The sequence below is a fragment of the Oenanthe melanoleuca genome, chromosome 2, assembly GCF_029582105.1.
Source record: "Oenanthe melanoleuca isolate GR-GAL-2019-014 chromosome 2, OMel1.0, whole genome shotgun sequence".
NCBI lineage: Eukaryota > Metazoa > Chordata > Aves > Passeriformes > Muscicapidae > Oenanthe > Oenanthe melanoleuca.
This window is the reverse complement of record NC_079335.1, coordinates 74,722,245-74,744,233: the sequence shown is the minus strand read 5'-3', so window position 1 is coordinate 74,744,233 and position 21,989 is coordinate 74,722,245. Positions and strand designations below refer to the sequence as shown.

The following is a 21,989-nucleotide window of genomic DNA, read 5'->3' as shown; positions in this document are numbered from 1 at the left end:
CAAACAGACCAGGTGCAATCTAGTTTTTGGAGCACATAGATGGCTTTTAATTGGTACTCTACTGTCATTATTGATGAGGCTCAAGTTTTTCCTCTGATTTTTTTTGCTTTTATTTCAGCTGCAAAATTTATCGCTGTTTTTGAAAGTGCTTACGTTAGACCTATGGTTTCTCATGCCAGGGATGATTTTTTTTCAAATTTGATACACAGTTAAGCTTTAGTTCATTTAGTGTCTCTCTCTGCAAGTACAAAACTGTTGCTTGAGGTCACAAAATCATAGAATCATTAGTGTTGGAAGGCACTTCTGGAAGTCATCTAGTCCAAACCCTCTGCCAAGACAGGGTCACTTTGAGCAGGTGACACAGGAGCATGTCCAGGTACGTTTGGAATATCTCAGGAGAGGGAGACTCCACAACTCTCTTGGCAACCTGGCAGTACTTTGCCACCCTCAATGTAAAGTTCTTTCTCATGTTTAGGGGAAACTTTTTGTGTTTTAATTTATGGTCATTAGTCCTTGTCCTGTCCTTGGGCACCACTGAAAAAGTCTGAAAAAATCCTCTTGACACACATATTTGGCGTATTTTAATGTGTTGTCGATGAGATGTAAGGATGTTTGACCTAGGCACTGGGACTATGTCCTTCACAATGTCCCTCACAATGTTAGTCCCTTCAAACTTTCAAGGCAGTTGGGGAAATATTTTCTATATTCAAGTATTTCTTAGCATCCTCTTCAAAATCACTTATGAAAATATTTCCCATTACTTTGGTGATTTACAGGTAAATAAAATGTTAGGTGTTTTCAGAGATGAAGGAACTTTGTGACGTATTTCAAGAAATTCCATTTCCTGGGAAAAAATCACTGGAAAAAATTCAGGTAACTGTGTTGATTTTCAGTGTAACCATTAAAGCTGCAATCAAGTCTAAAGCTTGGGCCCTGTTTGCTTTGGCAAGATGACTGTGTGGTTGTTTCAGCCTCCAGAGTGCATGGCTGCATCTGTGTGGGGCTGCACTGCTTCCCACACAACGCAGGAGGAAGGAGTGGGGGGAACACTCAGTCATCCAAAGCAAAAATGGGACAGGGAGGGTTTCAACAATTCAGCTGCCAATAAAACTCTCTTTTTTCCTTCTGAAATTACTTTGATTCGCTTGATTTTTCTGTCCATATGAACTATTCTGAATTTCATAATCCATATTTCCACACTATCTTTTCTTATTTCATAATAATTATTTATATTTGGTTTTCATTTTCTTATCTATTTGTAATTGAATAACTATGCTGTAGTAACACTGCAGTTGCACCATGTTTTTTAATTTATATTCTTGCTATTTTTTCTTCTTTCCTCTTTTTCTGCCTCTGTGTGTGTTTGTCTTGCATTAATATTTAAAGTGTTTATATTATATTGTCTAAGTTGCTGGTATAAACAACTCTTGAAATTATGTGTTATTTTTCTTGACAATATATATTTTCTTAGAGAGATTCACTTTGATATTTACCCTAGGTTTACCAGTAGCCTAAATCCCTCTTTCTGTACTAGCAATGTTGTCTTCCCTGCTGGCAGTTAATCTAGTTCTAGATCCATTTATTTTCCCATTAAGTTTGTTTTTTTAAGATCCCTTTTCTTGTTCTAGTGATTAAAATTTAATATTCATATAATTTTAGATTCTGGTAAAATTTGTATCTCTGTTTATTGAATGTTCTTACTACTCATACCTGTTTCAATCTTTGGTAGAAGTGTCTGTGTCTGGAAAAGCCCCCTTTTTGTGATTGCTTTCTGATCTTTTGATGAATTTTACATATTCTCCTATAAATTATATTTTGCATCTTTATCATATAGTGGCTTCAAGTTTATAGGAATTATTGAATGCCATCAAAGGTCACTTTTACTTCTTTAGCTCCTTATTTAGGTAAACACATTGATCTTTGATTTCAGTGTTGTACATAATCACAGAATCAATATGGCTGGAAAAGGCTGTATAGATCATCAATTTCAGCCTTTTACTGGTCAGCACCTTGCCAAGCAGACCAAAGCAGTACATGATATGTCCAATCATTTCTTTAACTCTCCCAGGGTGGTGACTCCGCCACCTCCCTGGGCAGTCCTTTCCAGTGCTCAATAACCCTTTCCGTGAAGAAATTCCTTCTGATTAATTAACACATTAGTTGCTTGAGCAAAATGCTTTCCTGTTTTGTGGTTATGCTATCACAATGTTGCAAAATATAAATACACTGTTGTTTGTATTGCTCCACTGTGTGTATCTTCCAGTTTACTGCACTTTTTTTTTTTTTTTTTTTTTTTTTTTTGCTTAATACACTTATAATTTATAGGGCAATTTAAAGCTTTTAGACTTTTTTCTTTTTTTTTTAATCTTTACACATTTCTAGTAGATCAGGTGCCCTTCTGCTTTCTGGATTTAATCTGCAGGTTGTCCAATTGCTACCTTTTAAACAGGACTTACTTTTTTGGGAACTGCTGTGAATCTGCCAACATCTCCTTTCTGAGTCTGTCAGACAGATGATTGTAAGGGATCTTCTTTTAAACTGTTATTGTCCTGTGCTGGAGCCATTTTTCCCAACCTTTTTGCGATAATTTCTTCCTTTCTTCTCCTCAGTTCTTGGATACCTATCTGAAAAAACTGTTGTAATCATATCTGGTATGTAAGCTCTGTTAGGTTTAATTCCATTCCTAAATAACATTCATCAGGTTTCCCCTGGATGAGAATGTATGCATTATAGACATAGATATATAGACAAAGCCCATTCTAATTTTGCCATTTCCTCCATTTTTAGGGCCATTTTTTCTGTCACTCAATCTTCTTTCTCTGTTCTGATAAGACTTCTAAAACAACAATTAAACAAACAAAACAACAGCACATCCAGCTATTTCAGCAAGCTTTCTGAGCATTACTGTTTTGACCTGTTCTGATTGTTGAGCTGTCAAATGCTCTACACTGCACCATTTCTTCAGTATTTAAGATGTCAAGCACAGAGTATTGCCCACATAATAGAATTATCTTGAAGAAGAGTTAAAAGTTAATGCATGTAGAAATCCATTATGGTTTTTGCTTTAGTAAACCTTTAGCACTGAAGATTTGTAAGATGTCAGTAGATGCTTTGTGAGAAATGTTAATGCTAGAGACGTACTGAGAATTCCTTATATCCTGCAGATAGGGCAGCTTATACTGGCCTGTTCTGATTTCAAGTCTTAAAGAAAGACATATACAAATGAGATCTGAGTTCTAATGTTGACCTAATAGATGACTCACTTTTGAGACAGTAGAAACAAAAGCCTTAGCAAAGAATTAGTAGATATAGCTGCCAATAACTTCTCTTTTTTTTTTTTTTTTTTTTTTTTGTTTTTTTTTTGTTTGTTTTGTTTTGTTTTTATTTTGTCTGTACTGACTTTTTATTGTTTTACATGATACAGAATTGAAACTAGAAACATTTGAAATGTTCTGTGGTATGAGTCAGAAGGTGACACCTCTGCTTTCTAGCTAATCTCTTAATATGAACTTTATTTAAACATAAAACTTCTGAATCATTTGCTGTTGAATTCAAGTTCATCCCAAAGCTAATGCTGAGTGTATTAACGTCTTCTCTTGTGCTAGGCATCTACATATAGAATCATAGTTATTAAGGCTAGAAAAGATCCCTAAGATCAGGCACTGCTTTGTTCACCATTAAACCATCTCCCCAAATGCCACACATCTTTTGAACACTTCCTGGGATGAGGATTCCACTTTCCTGGGCAGCCTATTCCTGCCAGTGCTTGTCCTGACCAATCTTTGACTGAATACATTTTTCCTAATATCTAATCTAAATCTCCCCTGATGCAACTTGAGCCCATTTTCTTCAGATCCACCTGCAAAACCTTCCCACCCTCACACAGATCAACAGTCCTGTGCAACTTGGTGTCATCTGCAAACTGAGGATGCACTCAATCTCCTTGTTCAGATCACAAATAAAGATATTAGGCAGAGCTGGTTCATCTACAGAGCTCTTGTGATCAACCACGAGCTGGATGCAACTCCACTCACCATCTCTCTGTTCCCAGACATTCAGCCTTTTACCCAGGGATGAGTGGTCCCAATTGAGCCACAAGTATCCAGTTTCACAGAACAACAGAATAAGACAGGTTGGAAAAGACCACAGGTCGTGGCATACAACCTCCCTGCTCAAGCAGTGTGATCCCAGAGCACATTGCTCAAGGTTGCATCCAGACTGCTCTTGAGGATCTCCAGAGAGGGACATTCTACCACCTCTCTTGGCAATCTGCTCCTGTGTGCAGTCATCTGCACAATAAAGAAGTTTTTCCTCTTATTCTGGTGGAACTTCCTGTGCATCCATTTCTGCCTCTTGCCCTTTTGCTTGGCCCCACCAAGCAGAGCCTGGCTCCATTCTCCCTTCAGATACATACAGACGTGTATGGTCCCCTCTGTTATTTCCTCTTGTGGCTGTACAGGCCCAGTTCCCTCAGCCTTTCCTCATAACAGAGATGCTCCAATCCTGTATTCCTCCTCATAGCCCTCTGCTGGACCTGCTCCAGGAGCCCCATGTCTCTGGTATGCAGGAGCCCAGAACAGGGCACAGCACTCCAGAAGTGGCTTCACCAGGGCTGAGTAGAAAGGCAGATCATCTTCCTTGATCTGCATTGCTATTCCAAATGCACACCAGGATACCATTGGTCTTCTTGGCCATAAAGACACACTGCTGGTCCCTGGACAGTTTGTTGTTCATCAGGACTCTCGGTCCTTCTCCACAGAGCTGCTTTCCAGCAGGTCAGGCCCCAGCCTGTCCTGGCCCATGGCATTATTCTCCCCACCATGTGCAGGACCCTGCAATTGCTTTTGTTGAACTTCAGAGAGCTCTTCTCTGCCCATTTCTCCAACTTTCCAAGGTCCTTCTGAAAGGCTCCACAGGACTCTAGGGTATTGGCCATTGCTCCCAAATTTGTTTTGAAGGAGAATGCTGTGGGAGATAACTTCAAAGGCTTTACTAAAGTTCAGATACACGACATGCTTCAGTTTAGGCATGCCTGTACATGCTTTAGTGCTTATGGAAACATTTTCTTAAAATCACAGAAGCAATCACATGAACTTATGTGATCAAAACCTAAGAATCCTGATTTCCACTTGTGTTTTGTCTAATGCAAACAGGATACAAATTCTTCACATGAAATTCACGGGGAATTTGTCCATCCAGTTTCATGGAATTCATAATTCAGCCATAAAACTCATAAAACAAGGAAAAGTAATATATTTACAGCTTTGTTATTATCATCCCTAATAAGTAAATACAGAAAGATTAATATTATGTGGCCTGGTATATGTATGCATTTTATTTGTATTAATATCAAAGAAATGTAGTCCAACAGGATTCTCAAATCACTTGGTTGACAGCAGATGGCTGAGCCCATCAAAAAAATGGGGTCTTGAAAAACATTAGGAATGGAGACTGCACAGGCTGTGTGGAGAGGTAATGGCTTGTTATCTGCCTAATGGCAATGACAGCACTGCATTACAGGGCAGTGTGGTTAGAGGAAATACTCACCAAGGGTAAATAAACTTTACAGGCTGAAGTGTGCAACCAGGAATTCGCTACATAACTTTTTATGACCTTGGTTTATTAACAATTTTTGAACATACATGCTGTTTCTTGATGAGGAATTTTACAAAACAATGAGAATTGCTTTGCTTGCGACTGGTAAGTGTTGAGCTAATTTTCCTTTAAAAATCTGGTAGGTGTTTTGCAGAACTAAAAAAAAATCCATTGTGTGTTCTTTAGTATTAATCTCACTTACTTTTAGAATAATGTTAAATAATCCTGGAATATGAGTTCTCTGTAATTAAGCTGTCTTCTCTAGATAAGTATCACCTTTAATATTAAGAACTCTAGAAGAAAAAATATCTTCAAATATATAGCACTTCAAAGAGAATGGGGAGGGAGAATTTACAAAGTCTATGGTTGTATACATCCTCTCAGGTCACAGGTTCTTTTGTGTATGTTACTGCACTATGACATATCTAAGATAGTCTTTTTGTATCCCATACTCTAAAAGGCAAGCACAGCTCACCCTAAAGCTGGAGATTTGCATTCTTCACCGGGTTTAGGCAGGCAGAGTGCAGAGCTAGCAGTAGGGCTCAGCATATTACTCAGTTGAGTAATCAAGGGGAAATTATTCTGGGAAAGCATGCTTGCTGTGCCAAGGTTCCTTGGTTGCTTTTTGGTGGTTTTGTTTTGTTTTTTTGTTTGTTTGGGTTTTTTTTTGGTTTTTTTTTTTTGTTTGTTTGTGGTTTTTTTTTTTTGTTTTTTTTTTTTTTTTGTTTTTTGTTTTTTTTGTTTTTTTTTTGGGGGGGGTGTTGTTTTTTTTTTTGTTTTTAGGTTACTTCTTTCAGGTTTCTTGGGTTTTTTTCCATTGTCTCAGAATGTTTTTGTATTCAAGCATTTCACCGTCATTTTTTTAATCTCCTCTGGAGAGTCTGTACCACTCCACCTCCTGGAGGTGGATATTTCTCCAGTGATTTCATTTCACTGCTCTTGGCATACTCAGGACTCATCTCAAATCTGGTTTGAAAACATCACCACATAGCTGAGTGGGATTTAGCTGTCTTAATGTCATGTTAGATGTCTTGTGATATTTACTCATGGCCAAAAGACCGTTTCAAAAGGTCAGCTGTAGAATCCAGTTTTATATCTGACTGTCCCATTTGGATGTCATCAGGCATCTATATTTAGCCAGTCTCACCTACATTGTGCTCTCACTCTGAATGTCTGTCCAAAAGAAGTTGGTGGCTGGCCACTAATGTCTATTTGCCCTTTGAACCAAAATTTTGCAATTTCCAATATAGCAAGAGTTTGGTTTTTTTTTCATATTATGATACTTTTCAGTATTTATAGTGCATATTAAGCTTATTTATTATGCCATTGAGCAGAACATTTACGAACACAGAAAAAAAAATGGGCTCATGCAAGTCACTACCAGTGCAATACCAGGTAGTTAATTACACATCACATCAAGAAAAAAAATTGGCCATGAATTCACAGAAACAGTCTAGAGGAGTAAGAAAAATTCTTGGGCAAATTTGGTATATCAAGAAAACACACTAATTAAAGTAACAAAGTAAGTACATCACAATGGCTCAATGTATTGGGTTCCACTCACTGTGAATACTGTAGCTTAGAGGAAGCAAGCTCTAAAACAATTAATAATGACAACAGCAATTGATGATTAGTATGGAAAATGATACTAATGTTACTAATATTAATATTAACAATGAAATAATATTATTACATTTTTTACTTAAAATCACAGTGGTAATCAAATGAACTTAATATATTATTAATAATTATATGATGACTTCTAAATATCTCAGTGCTTAATCAGAACCTCAGTACTCATAGGAACCACATCAGGATCAAAGAACAACTCAGCTGTCATTCTTAATAGAATTATAATTTATAAAGCTATAAATAACAGTCCTTGTAATTTTAACCCTAGCCAGAGATCAATTATCCAGGTGAAATATTGAAAGAAATATTAAGGGGGAGATCAGTGGAAGTAAGGCAGAAAAATATAACAAAGTTTAAAACAGAGAATTTAGCAATGGAGCAATTTACAAATTCTGAGTAAGAGAATGTGGAACAAACCCAGATTAAGACTGTGAGTCTTCTAGTACTTTAAAAGGAAAAGCTCATCCAAACTGATACTTTTTCTGTTGAATGTAAGAATTACAGGCCCATGTGCAATTAAGCCATGTCGCTGATAGCAGATTTCAGTTGTAACCAAGAATCAGCAGCCTTGTTCTGGAACAGCTGACACTTTATTTATAAATGGCTTACACTGTGCCATGTAGGTACTGTTGGTTTTCTAGCTGTTGCTATTTGTAGTTTCTCTGGGTTTACTAGAGATTTCTGATACTTAGCAGTTATATTACAAGGAGGCAAATGAGGGGCAGTAAAAGTGATATTATTGTGGAGCCATTTCTGCAATTTCTGATAATACCTTGACCCAAACATTTGTTCAGGGTATATGTGAGAACTTGCTTGTCAGTAGCAAGGTTTCTTGAAAAATGATACTTTGTTGTGGGGCAAAACAAAACACCTGAGTGTGAAATCAAGGGTTAGGCTTGCCTGTAGTTTTCCTATGTCTTATGCATGATTCATGAGTATTTTAAAACAAGTAGCTCATTTCAATAAAGCTAACAAAGCTTCCTGGTAAAGGAAGTTCACATATTTTACTGGTAGAATTACAAGTACAGTGAGTAATTCTCTATCTCACATGCTTTTTTAAAACTAACTTCTTTTGTAAAGCAGATTGTTTCAGGGTCATAGATTCATAGATACTAAAGCTTACCAAGTAAAAAAAAAACTAAATTAATAAGTTTATAGTTTTTATATTGTATACCTAGATTCCTTTTATGGATTCACATTAACTATAAGTTTACATACATATCATTGGATATTCTGATAGGGTCCTTACAGAAGTAGTGCAAAAAAATTTTTGGTGATTTAATATACCTTTATTTAACTTTTTATTGGATGATGTGTTCCTTTTTATTAGTATGATGTACTGTGAGATTAGTTAGGTGACAATAACTAAGAAAAGTGTTTAATAAGATTATATTTATGTAGGGCATATTTGAGAAGGGTTGGTAAGTCACTTATATAAATAAAGAAAAATATTTTCTACAACAAATTTAGCTCTAAATTTTTCAAAACCAGGATTAGATTATTTTTGTTGTTTGAGTATTTTTAGTGATTTCTGAAGTTTCAGAATCAATGTCTCTCTCTTAATTTGATTGTACTCAAAAGGTTTTCAAATTAGCTCATTTTCCTGTATTTGGCATGATATATGAATTTATGTATTACTCCCAAGCCACTTACAAACCTTGAAAACACCATTGCTGTACATCCAATTATTTAAATTAGAGTTCCAGTTTTGAGCACCTGCTTAAAAATAAAAATCTGTGCATTACTGTAGTACAGACTCTATAGATTTACCAGGGTAAACATCTTAATATCTACATGTTCTTCTGCAAAGGGAAGTAATGCCTATGCTGTTTGCTGTTTGCTTAGGTATACTGCAAAGAAAAACAGTGTTCTCTGACCATGTTCAAAACTTTGTTGTTCTGTTTCAGTGAAAGCTACTGAATTATCAGGTTTTTGGTATCTTCAGTGGAGGCTTGCAAGACTGTGTGGTGGAAAATATATTTCTAAGGTCTTGGTTAGTCGTCAAGTAAGTATCTTCTTGTGTTTTTGTATAGTTTTCATTCAGGTCCAATGAAGTGTTTATATTGTTTAGGTAAATAACAAATACTTCACCATTATTTTGACTTTCTTTTCTATGAAAACATTTTTCTCTAATGTTTAGTGCTCCTTTGCAGTCTATAACCATTTAAGTCAGTATTTATAAGTATTTTAGAAAAAAAAAAAAAATACAAGAAACAAAGGGAAGTTTTCTCAGTTTTCCTTTTCGCCATCTATTAGAATTCTGTTCTGTGACCTGTATTGCTCCCCAACTATGAAGCTTAAGGAGGTCTAAGAATTGATGGGATCATCTAAATATCTTGTGCCATTAGCCTGGTAAAAGTGGTCAAGAATGGTGTCTGGGAATCAATTACTAAAGTAGATAAATCCAATTAAATGGTACCCAAAAAGCCAGGTTCTGTTATTATCATCTACCTGACTGATTTTCTGATTATCTCATTTTTCTTACTATATCACATACTTTGTTCTTCATACAAATATAGTCTTAAATATTTTTAATTCAATTAGATAAAGAGTGACTCAGTTAAAGCAGATCCCTTTGTCATCTTCTTATACCTGATGTCTGGCATATTGATTTTTCATACCTATTCTTTCATTTTGTTTCTAAACTTAAAGAAGAAAATCGGGTTGATGGGAGAACATTTGTAATAGGAAAATTATAATAAAAAACACAAACTGTAAAACAGAAAAGTAGAGGGAAGCTAGCTGTAACATTTAAATGATACTTTACACATTCTACTTAGATTACAGATTTAACCTTTTAAAAAATATGCTGATGGAGATTAGAGAATTGATGCAGTCTTTGTGTTACTTCTCATCAAAATGTGATGATATTAATTTTTATTTTTTTCACAGAATGTAAAAATGTTATTTTAGTTTTCAGTTAAAAAATGCATCAGTCTGAATGGCAATGCTTGAACTGGTCTCAAAAATGTGTATTTGAATCTATTTACAAAATATTCTGTGCTTTAAAAAATCATAGTCCATGAAAACTAGCAATGATTATTTATTTATTTGCTCTTTGATGAAATAGAAAATTCAATTTTTGCAATGGAAATAATTTCCAATTAGTCAGTCCAATAGCATAATCTTATTTCACCACTTGGCTGTATCAAAAAATAAAGATGTATTTCTCTGTAAGGAACAAATATCAAGGTTGTTTATTTTAGAATTTGATAGCTCTGACTGACTGTGTCATTCAATATTGTTTAACTTATAAAATAAGAGAATGAGAATTATAACCTCATTTTGGTGCTCTTTTATGAATTTAGCCTAATAAAAATAGATGTTGATTGAAATGATTGAATTGTCAGGAAGGATGGTGAAACTCAAATATTTAATTCAGTTAGAAGTCATAGAAGAAGGCAATATTTAACCTAAAGTTGGGAAGAAAAATTAGACTTAAACTCAGTGAAAAATGAAACAGGATTCAAGTCCTAGAAACCACAGAAATAAAATTTAAGTTTTTGAACCAGCTGCCATGCCTGGAAAATTTTGCACAGCTTGTCTTGCTCTAGACTAATTTGAGATACTTGGGTTTTTATGTGCCTCTAAGGCTCTGAATGAAGTCTGAACATATAGATTTATAAGTTAAATATTTTTTCTTGTTTCGTAACAAGATAATTCAATTTACAAGTGCAGAATTATTCTATTAGAGTGCACATCTGTGTCATTCAAAAGGTTGCACAAAATGCTGACGTGTGCCCCATCTTTAAATGTTCAAAAAAGGAAACATATTCTGTCACTCCTGCTCATAGATGAGGAAGAGTAATATGGATCATATTAAATTTTTCATCCTATATCCCATTATTTTGTTCACACTGTGTCTTAGTAACTGCAGTGTTCATTTTATCAGTTATGTACGGCCAAGTTAGAGAAGAATATTTTAAAGATGTGAATTCTACAGGTGTTTTTTTCAATGTCATTGAATATCATGATTTTTTTTTTTACACTCTTTTAAATGTTGAGTAATTTTGGTTTGCTTTTGTATTTTCTTTTATCACATTAACATAAAAGTGAAAAATCTCTTATAGGGAACAAAGCCAGTTTGGTTTTTTTTCTGGTGTGCTAAAAAAGCAAGAGTGATTGATGTCAGTGACTCATGGTTAGAGATGTTGCTGCTTGAGTGGTGTGACACTGGCATGATCTCTTTGAGTAGGTTAAAGAGTAATACAGAGAGGTGGAATAAAGGCATTCTGTTATAAGGGACCCATCAGATGACACACTCCCAAATTCACAGTCTCTTTGACTACTCTTACAATGCTGTACATCTTCAAAGGCTTAGAAGAGCTTTAGCTGTGCAGTTCCCTTTCATGTCAGGCAGGAGACAAGCTTTTCTGTGATAAGATTTAGCTGGCTTCCTTTCACATACTTTTTTACTGAGGGAAACAGACCATGATCACCTTCATTATGGCATGCTATGTATTCTGACAGTGTGTTTAGGCAAGTAGTGGATTAATTAATTAATGAAGCATGTAATAAGTAATCAGTTTAAGCTTTCATATTGTCCTAGCAGTTTAATTTTCATCTACAAATTTCTTTCTTTATTTGAGTCCCTGAACACTTAACATAAATTTTCAGTATCTCCTCGATACTATTTTGTCCTTGGTCCATATTATCTTTTCCTTTTACTTAGATGAAAAAAAGAACATTTGGATTTGTGACCTTGAATTACTGGTTGCAAAAGCAACAAAACAAATTCCACTTGAGTTGGTGCTAAAATTTATATTAATGTTATTAATTTTAGGACAGAATTTTACAGATATGATACTCAGTGAACTGGAAATAAGTTGTACATGCTCAGTAAATATCTGCCATTGTGCTTTTAGGAAAGAAAGAAAGAAAGAATCCATCTCCTACAAATATTTGCTGTTTTAGTAAAAGCATTCTTACATTTAAGTAAAATATTATAACAAAATGTGAGAAAATAAAGCATCAGCTGCAATACAGCAGAACTTGAAATTCTTGAACTTAAAGGAAAATTAACTATTGGTGATCATTCACTCATTTCAGTTTGAAAGCAATGGGCCATGAATGAAGTGAAAACAACTTTCTATGGTGTATGTTTCCATTACCATCAGAATAATTGTTATGGTTACAAGAATTTTATATTATCTTTGTTTGAAGCACCTCCACTGACCAGGAAGGGTGAGTTGGTCTGGAGACAGCTTGGCTTTTTGGTATTGATTCAGATAGTTTGAGATTCTTTAAGACATCTTGCCATGAATGGTGTGCTGCTCAGCTGCTCTGCTCCTGAAGAAATGTAAGTGGTCCAAAAAGCAACATGCATTAAAAAAAAAAAAAAAATAAAATGCATGGGGTGATTTGTAAATACATGGAAGCACTTGTTATATGTGTTTTCTACTCATCAAAGGAGTGTAATAGGATGCTACATTAGGGACTGGTACCTTGTTGTATATTAAAACAAATGAGATGAAGAATCTTATGTCTAGAAATAAATATGTATCTTTAAAAATATAGTAGTTCCACAGAAGCATAGTGAAGACTTAATTGAATGATATGTGTAACAGAGATAAAAGACAATTAGCTCCTACCCAGACGCACAACCAGTTAGCATTAAAGGAATGCAGGCAGAGATTTTCTAATTTGCTTCTTTCTGATGATGAACTGCAAGATCCAGGTACAGCCCAAAACTCATCAGTTGATTTTACAAAGTCAGCAAATGAAGTCATGAAGAAAAGTGGTTAGTAAAAGCGTGCTTAAGCTTTGAATAAATATACCCACTAAACTTTTCCAGTTGGCTAAAAAATAAGAAGACTTAACATAGTTTCTGATCAACATTTGAACCCTATGCACTACTTTTTGGATATCATCTCTTCCACAGAAGTAATGGATAGCAACTTCCATGCTTGACATCCATTAAAATTTGCCACTTTCTTAAGAATCATAAAGAAAAATGAGTACAATTTTGGATTTTGGCCTATAAGCGTTTATAAAGGAACTGACTAAGATGCCAAATATTATCATTTACAAACCTAGATGTATAGAAAACGACAGAGTGAATTTTTCTTTTCACTAATCTTAAAATCCAACAAGCAGGAGATGCCTCTGCTCAAATTAAGGTGCAAATGAGACCATATGCCAAAGTCAACTATATGGACTATTTTAACAATAAATGTGTGATAGAGAGACGGAAAAGTAGAAAAGGGGAAAGGGAAAGGGAAAGGGAAAGGGAAAGGGAAAGGGAAAGGGAAAGGGAAAGGGAAAGGGAAAGGGAAAGGGAAAGGGGAAAGGGAAAGGCAGAAGAGCTGGCAGGGTAGGAGGGGAGAGCAAGGGCAGCAGGAGAGCTGGAGGCACAGAAGTGTGAAAAAGAGAAGTGGGGAGGGAAAGGTGAGAGGTGTTCTCCATCACTTTAGGGTTCTTGGTGGTGATGAAGGGGACTTAGTTCAGTCTTCTCCCAGTAGGTTCTGCTCAGAAAGTGTTGCTGGGTCCACAGAGTCCATCACTATAAAATCTTTTCATTATTCACAAATTTTAGCAAAAAAAGAAAATAATTATTGTTGGCTACAAGTTGCATACTTTCCTTATTGACTAGTATTTTATCTTCTATTGGTTAAATGATTTCCTAATTTCTAATGTTAATTAATCCACATGCTCAGTCTTCCTCTTGAGTCAATGAGTTTCTTAGGTCGATGGTCCCTTACTCAGTGGTTACAATCTCCCTCTGCTGTAATTACCTTTTACTCAGCTAGAGGTGATTTCAGCACTGTTGCTGAGCTGGTTTATTAGTTTCTTTCTTGGTAATTATGCCAAATGCCCTCATGACCCCTAAATTTTGCATTCTCTGTACCTATTATCAGTCACATATCCTTCTTTCCAAGCTTTGTTAACCTCCCCCTAGGTCTGAGATCATGGAATCTCTCTTGCCAGCAGTGGGACAACAGTACCACCTCTATTTAGAGTTCCACGTATCCATAGGGGCGTGTCTGGGGGTTGTTGTGGTCATTGGTGGTCACAGATGCCTTCTCTCCCATAACTTGGGGGATCTTTGTTTGACATGCATATGAGCAGTTGCTTCTTTTCACAGTCTGTTAGTGGGTGAAATTTTTTTCTGAATGCCTTGAACAGGATGAGCTAACAAGATCTCTGCCAGACCTCTGCTAGGCCTGGAATTAGCTCTTTATTATCATGAATTCCTCCCTTCTGTGGTGTTAACAGTGTTTGAGAAGGTAACTCTACCTTTTAACTCATAAGAACTATCAGTAAATAATTTTTAAAAAGTAAATATCATTGAATTTCTCTACCATAAGGTTCACTCTTCAGATATTGCAACTTTTTTGCTCTAAAGATGTGCTGTTTAAATTAGGGGTTGGCTTGTTGAGTGTTGGTTTTTTGACTTAAACAGAAGGAAAAAAAGTTTGCACTTAGGAAAACACTTTCATGCTTAGAGTTTAACATTTTCTGTAAAACTCCAATGTGCAAGGTCTGTTGGAATTGTAAATTGCAATGGTATATACTATAGTATTCTCTAACCTTTGATAATATCATTCTTTCTTCCTTTAGAATGTATCATGTTTAAGCTAAAACCCTACTCTGCACAGGACAGCCTCACCTTGAATAATATATGCAGTTTATATTGAGCTACTAGAGAGCATCCAATGGAGGGCAATGAAGATGCTGAAAGGCCTTGAGGGGAAGCCCTGTGAGGGGTGGCTGAGGTCACTTGGTCTGTTCAGCCTGGAGACTGAGGGGAAACCTCACTGCAGTCTGCAAATTCCTTTGGAGGGGAAGATGAAGAGAGGTCTTCACTCTAGTGACAAGTGACAAGACCTGAGGGCATGGCCTGAATTGTGTCAGGCAGGTTTAAGTTGGATATTAGAAAGAGCTTCTCACCCAGAGGGTGGTTGGGCACTGGAACAGGGCACTCCCCAGGGTAGTGTTCACAGCACCAACCCTGACAGAACTCAAAAAGCATTTGGACAATGCTCTCAGGCACATGGAGTGACTCTTGGGGCTTGTGCTGTGCAGGGCCAGGAGTTAGCTTAATGATTCTTGGGGGTTCCTTCCAACCCAGCTTACTCTGTCATTCTGTGATATACTATTCTAAATATATGTAAAAGAACTACAGAAGATTTTGGGAGCAATATGAAGACAAACTGTGTGGGTGATTAATATTCAGTGAGGCCAATGAAAATTTAATTCAACTAATTTAGGTAACAGAGCATCTCATTTTCTTTTGCACTCCCTATAAATGCTATTTTCATCTCTGTGATGGTTCATATCAGCTAATTCCTGCATAGCTACAGTTGCTGACAGTGTGTAAAACATTGTCTTTGCTCTTACAAGTACTCTTTGAAGCCTACAGAGTGACACCAGCACAGATTGTTAGTAATAACTGAAATTACTTTTCTGAAAGTAACTTATCTCATCCTAACACACCTTATATTTCTGTCTGCTGCAATTTTCAGTCTTGTGTCCCTTTCTTGATATACAAAGAAAGCCATAGAGAATAAGTATAGAGTGCAGGATTCATTAAAAATTGTTTGAACACTGTTCAGAGGATGTGGTGGGAAAAACACAGAATGAATATAGATTCATAATGTGCATTGGGGTGGGGAAATGATGCATTTCAAAAGCCTGCTTGCTTATTTAAAACATTCCCTCTGTCTTTACTGACAAAAAATACTGTCTGAGCTATGCATTCCTACAGGAATGTGAAGAATACTCTATATTTTTAAACAATTGTTAGAAATGGATTAGCAGAAATCTGTGTGGTTATTAAAGCATGATAACTGTATTGCCTTTTCATTTAGAGGGCAGAAAGAAGATTTCTAGGGGTTTTTGAAGAGGTTGTTTTGTTTAGTTTTTTTGTGAAGTTAAAAATAGGATGTTCCTTCTAGAATGCATAATCAAGAGAAGAGGAATTACAGGAGTTAGAAAAAATAGAGGAGCAAAGTAGGTGAATAAGGTGCAAAATCTGCTCCTGTAGTTTTTTTGCGTATCTAAGGAATATCTGCCTCTTTTGATCTCATTTTCTCTAAATCCATGAGAAATATTAAAAAAAAAAAAAACACAAAAATCACCCAAAAACCCAAGCAAACAAAAAACCCCCACAACCCACAGAAGGACAAAATTCGATTTATCACTCCAAATATAAATCAGCATATTTTTCATTACATCTTTGGTTTTTCATTCTTTCTCTGGCCCTGTGAGTCTCTGTGCTCCAGACAGAGTTTTACAGAATTTCAAGTAAAGAAGGGCCACTGTTGTCCCTCCTGGCACTGATGCTGGCTGGATTTTTTGGATAATCAAGAAGAATGCAACAAGTATGGAAGTGAGCTAAGTTACTCTACCTTGACTACTCTACCTTTACTACTATTGAATGGGGACTATTCCTAACCACCATTATATCATCATGGATTTTTTTTCAATGCTTCTGAATGAGTAATGCTTCTGAAGGAGTACTTAGCACAAGAAGTCACTGTAAAATTTTGTCATTTCCTCAGGCTCTTCACACAATTTTTTGCATAACTAGATGATACAGATTATTTGCACAGTACTGATTAATGAGATACAGCTGACTATTTGCAGATTCTGTTTGTTATTAATTATTTGCAGTCTTTATGATTAGATCATTATTTTAAACCAATTAAATATCCCTTGATGGACTCCTGAGCTGTATCTAGTTATAATAATTGCTCGAAATGTTCTTGTGAGATTGTTACAGCTCACTGTAATATGTGCTTAGCTTTGTCTAAACATTTGCAAAGAAAATAATTAGTCCTTATATATAAATATACATATGTCCTGGTTTAAGGCGTATTTGGGAGGAGACATCCAAAAGGGTCCCTCTAGAAAGCAAATTCTAGTGGCCTCTCCCCCAAGTGGTTTGGGAAAAGATTACTTTGGAGAAAAAGTGGAAAAAACTGTTTATTTCACAAGCAAAGTATTCACAAGCCTAAAATATAACTTATATTAAGCAATCAAACTTCTCTCTGTTCTGAAGAGATGGAAAATTCAGAAAGTCCCTTTCATGGGATGTATCTCAGCTGGCTCAGTCCCTTATCAGTCCCTCCTGTGCTGGACAATTCCATGTCCCAGCCCCAGTGGGACACAGGTGTGAACTCCCAGTGCTCTGGGTTTTCAGTTCAGACCAGGGCTGATCTGTTCCAAGAAAAAGAAAAACCACAGTCCAGGGAACTTCTGTGCCTCAGCTAGATAAAATAAGCCTAACTAAAAGCAAAGGAGAGCTCTCTCCTGCTGTCTGTCTGTGCTGCAGACAGCACAGTCCAGGAGAAGGAAAGCTGAAGCTCTTATCACTATGTGTTTGAAAACAACTGCCTCAGACATTCCAGCACTTCTTCTTCTACCCCCCTTCACTCTCAGATCCAGTTTTAAAGGTACAAAACTTATTTCTGGCCCAAACAGATGAATGGGGATACAGTTCAGCATCAGAAAGTCACTCCAGGAGAGCATATTAAAGATGTCATGCTTCCAAAACATAAATTGGTACCATCCAATGTCTAAACATTGTATGAAGATTTGAAGAAATAATCTAACTTATCTATGTGGACTGTAATTGCAAAATATATCTGGTAAATCCCTTTTCTGATTTACAATAAGAAGCACTCTAGTTCTTGAAAAGTTATGGGACAGAAAAAAAATGGACAGAAGTTCCAGAATTATTTCATTATGTTGGTATGCATTTATTTAGAGATGTATACCACATGCAAGATACTTTGTAAATGAGATGTGATTTACTAAGAGAGAGACTCACTCCAGACTGCATGCACAGGCCTAAGTGTACGAATAGTTCCTAAGCAAAGCCCTCTGTTCATTGGATATATGCTTTACTTCAGAGTCCTGTTTCTCTGCAGAGACTGTCTTTTGAACACAACATTCAGCTTTAAGGCTGTGACCTAATTTCAAACATATTTTCATTAACCTTCTATATTTGGTTTCTCCCAAATGCATGTTAAAATGCTTTTTTTCCCCGTGTTTTTAGTATTATCCTTTAAGAGATGCTGCATGGTAATGAGCAGTAGGTACTGCAACATTCCACCCTGAACGTGAAAAGAGAACCCAAGATTTGTAGATGTCCATAGTCAAAAAGCAACAACAAAAGTCAGAGATTCCACAAATACTTACAAAGTTTTATTAATACATTGTAAGCACAACGTGGAAATTGGTATAAGCTAGTCCCTTTTCTTATAGTTTAAACCCAAAGCAGTAGAATCTATATAAGAGGCAGGGTGAAAGGAAAAGAGAGGGAGGGAGAGAGGGAGGGAGGGAGAGAGGGAGGGAGGGAGGGAAGGAAGGAAGGAAGGAAGGAAGGAAGGAAGGAAGGAAGGAAGGAAGGAAGGAAGGAAGGAAGGAAGGAAGGAAGGAAGGAAGGAAGGAAGGAAGGAAGGAAGGAGGGAAATAATAGCCTTTTGTTTTCCATTTGCATAGATGCATTTCATTTCATACAGTGCTGTGTGGGGTAGAGTCAATTTGGAAATGCAAAGCTTCCCAAAACCAATGAGCCTATTCTGACTCCCAGAAGCAGAAACTGGTTTAAATAATCTGTCACAGTATTAACATTAGTAATGCTTTCCTCTTCAGTGCTATGAGAATTAAGTTGCTTGGCTTTTGAATATAAAATTCAATAAAGTAGGAACAGTGTTGAAGGCAGTATGTAGTTTAGACAATGAAAATGTTGTGCCAGCAAATCATTGTTGGAGAACCAATTCCCACAGCACCATTTTAGTATGTATATTAATGTTTGTTTCCTAGCCATCATTGTGCCTTTATAAGTTGGTTTTGCCTCAGTTGTGTACTCCTTCATTACCAAGAGATAATTTAACCTCTTTTTTATTCTTTCCAAAAAGAGAAGATTCAGTTTTGCCCCCTTGAGTTAATCATAATTCGTTCTCTGAACTGAATTAATTTTGTCTAGAAGACAGAAGCAATGGAAATTAGAAGATTTGTCATCATCATCCTCTTACAGAATCAAAAACTCCACAGTGATGAAAATAGAAGTATTTTTCTATGTGAGGAAGAAAGGTACATTGCTTTCCCATAAGCTCCTTTTTTTATCATATACCCACTGAAACTTCAACTTCCCTCATTGTAACTTCCCTGGTGAATTCAGAGCTATTGGTTTGTGATCATATGAACCAAAATCTTCACAAGCAGATCCCTGCTTATTTTATTTTCCATAGTTTTAGTTTACTCAGCTTATTTTGAGATGCTGCTTTCTAAGGTGCTTGGGAATCTATTTACTGGTCTAATTACACAGTTATCTAATTAAAGATATCCAGTTACACAGACATGGAGTTCAGAATAGCAAATTCATTTATGGAAACACTAGTACTCATACCTGTTCTCTGAAGAATGTCCCTTATCTCTAGAACAAAGTTTATTTCTAATGTTATTTTCTGCCATAGAATTTTACTTGTGGAGAATGTCCTATTATATTGATACTTTCTTATTTATATATTTTCTCACCAGAAGTGGTTATTTTTATTTTCTACAGTGCCATTGCAACAAAACCTTTTGGTAGCAGGAATTTGATTCTCATTATGTTTTTCTACTATTCAGAAATTTTCTGGAACACACTTCCTCAGTGTTCTAAGACCTTTATGACAGTGGTTTATAAGCAGAAAAAAAGTAATTCTGGTAGAAGTGGAAAGCCTTGGCTTATTGTTGCCATGAATACTCTAACGAAAATTTCCAATTCACTAGTGAATGGGAACAGTGCCCACATAGCAGATGGCTATGTGTGAAAGCATAGAGAAGACCATGTCCACACATTAAATACATTTACTGAGGGCAGACTTCCCAGGCTAAAATTTCATGGATATGCAACTCTTGTGTCAGGATTTGGGAGAACATGCTACTATTAGTAATTTCCTTAAGTAGTCTAACTTGGAGAAATTACAATATTTTTTTTTTTTTTGGTTGAAAAATTATTTTATTATGCGATTCTACAAATCTTATCTGTATCATTATATTCCTGTAAAGGAACTTCCTCACACAGATAAAATTGCTGCATGTCACCACTGACTTTCTTCTTAAAGCCTGTTCCTCTATTGCTTCTTATGGGACACACTTCTCATTGTCATTTATTTCATAATACCACTGTGTCTATTGATAAAATCAGCAAACACATGCAGGGTAATCTGTTCTAGATACTTGTCCTTGAATGACATTTTTTTACCAGCTACACCTGATTGTATGATTCAAAATAAATACAGATATTAAATCTGCTTAGGATCTTGATTTAGTGAAATAATCAATGGGTGGTCTTAAACACCTCCAGTCAGGAAAAATGTTGGAAAATTACTATAATGATTGAATGAGTGCAGAATATTGCTTTTTGGTTGGGGTTTTTTTGGGGTTTGTTTGTTTTGGTCTGTTTGTTTTTTCTTTTTATTTTTTAATGAGTAGGCTAGAGTCCTTACACTTGAAACTACAGGATAATTACAGCTAGGAGGATTAACTGAAATTTAATATCAGGTTATTACTGCAGCCAAGGATATAAACTATTTGACTAGCTGCATTATTGAAAGCATTACTAACATGTTTTTAGTATAAGCACACATATAATAGAAAGAAATATTTCTCTACAATTTGATTTTTGCTAATCATCTGTTCTGTATTTTAGAGCTTTTTCAACTTGACTTGTGGCAATTTTTAAATATATACTTAAATATATTTAATATTTTTATTCAGAAGATTACATATTGAAGTCTGTAAGCCTCTGTTTGACGGGTAAAAATCTGGAGAAAAAAATGAAAATATGGTGTTCATTCATTCCTTTGGGAAGAGGAGGCAGTGTCAGCTAATTTCTTGTATACTATTATTCATCTTCATTTCTTCTTTATACTGGTGTGAATGTAATCTTTTGGGAAAATGGGGATTTCATTGCTTCTTTAAGTCTCATATTCTTTCAAAACACTCAAGAAATAAAATGGACAGTCAAAAAGCCTGGTACCTGCCAGGCGATTAGTCTATTGTATAAATTATAGAAATCCATGGGAGGCATTTTTTGAAAGTCTCCTTCGAATCACAGACTGGTTTTATTTTGAATTGCAGAAAGATCTACAAATATTACATCAAGCAAAACATTTAATTAAAGCTGTTTTTTGGGTCTATTAAAAAGACTCTGCAGAAATCGGTAGACTTCAGAAGCCAGGTATCTGGGCATAAGGTACTACCATCTGAGTATATATGGTAAAATCTAAAACATGGGTAACTTAGACTACTTTAAGAAATGCATTGATTGCTTTAAGATAGGGCTTACCACAACCTAAACTGAGATTCAATACTAAAAATGTGTTTATTGTTTGAATTTCGCAGAAAAGTCCAGGGCGTCTTGAAGGGTACGAGGGATATGACTTCAGATTCATAGAAAATCCATTTTAGGCAAGACACAGAACCTTTGATTTAACTTTCAGATTTCTTCCCTTCTTCTGCTTGCAATATCCTTCTCTCCCCTACAGAAAATATTTGTTTTAAAAGGGTTTTGCCAATTACTTTTTTTTTTGTTGTTTTTAATCACTATCATCTAATTATATTATACAATGTGTGGTCTAGATTGCAAAATAATTATTTCACTTCAAGTAAGACTTTAGCAGTTTAACAAGCTATGCATATTATTTGTTCAAGAAATTAGCCATATCTTCTTGTTTACTTTCTTGTATTTACTCACAAATCTTTGTCTAGGCAGTGAATTAAAGTACCACTGTTAAGATGTTAACAGTGTTCACCATTAATAAAAT

The 21,989-nt window shown here is 35.7% G+C and overlaps 1 protein-coding gene across 1 annotated transcript in view; it reads left to right on the top strand.

Moving 5' to 3' along the window:
- Positions 1-21,989, top strand: part of CDH18 (cadherin 18) — a 479,267-nt gene that overhangs the window by 94,800 nt on the left and 362,478 nt on the right. Inside the window, exon 2 of the mRNA XM_056485314.1 lies at positions 9,135-9,232. The gene's annotated coding sequence lies outside the window, so the exon portion shown is untranslated. The remainder of the gene's footprint in view (positions 1-9,134; positions 9,233-21,989) is intronic.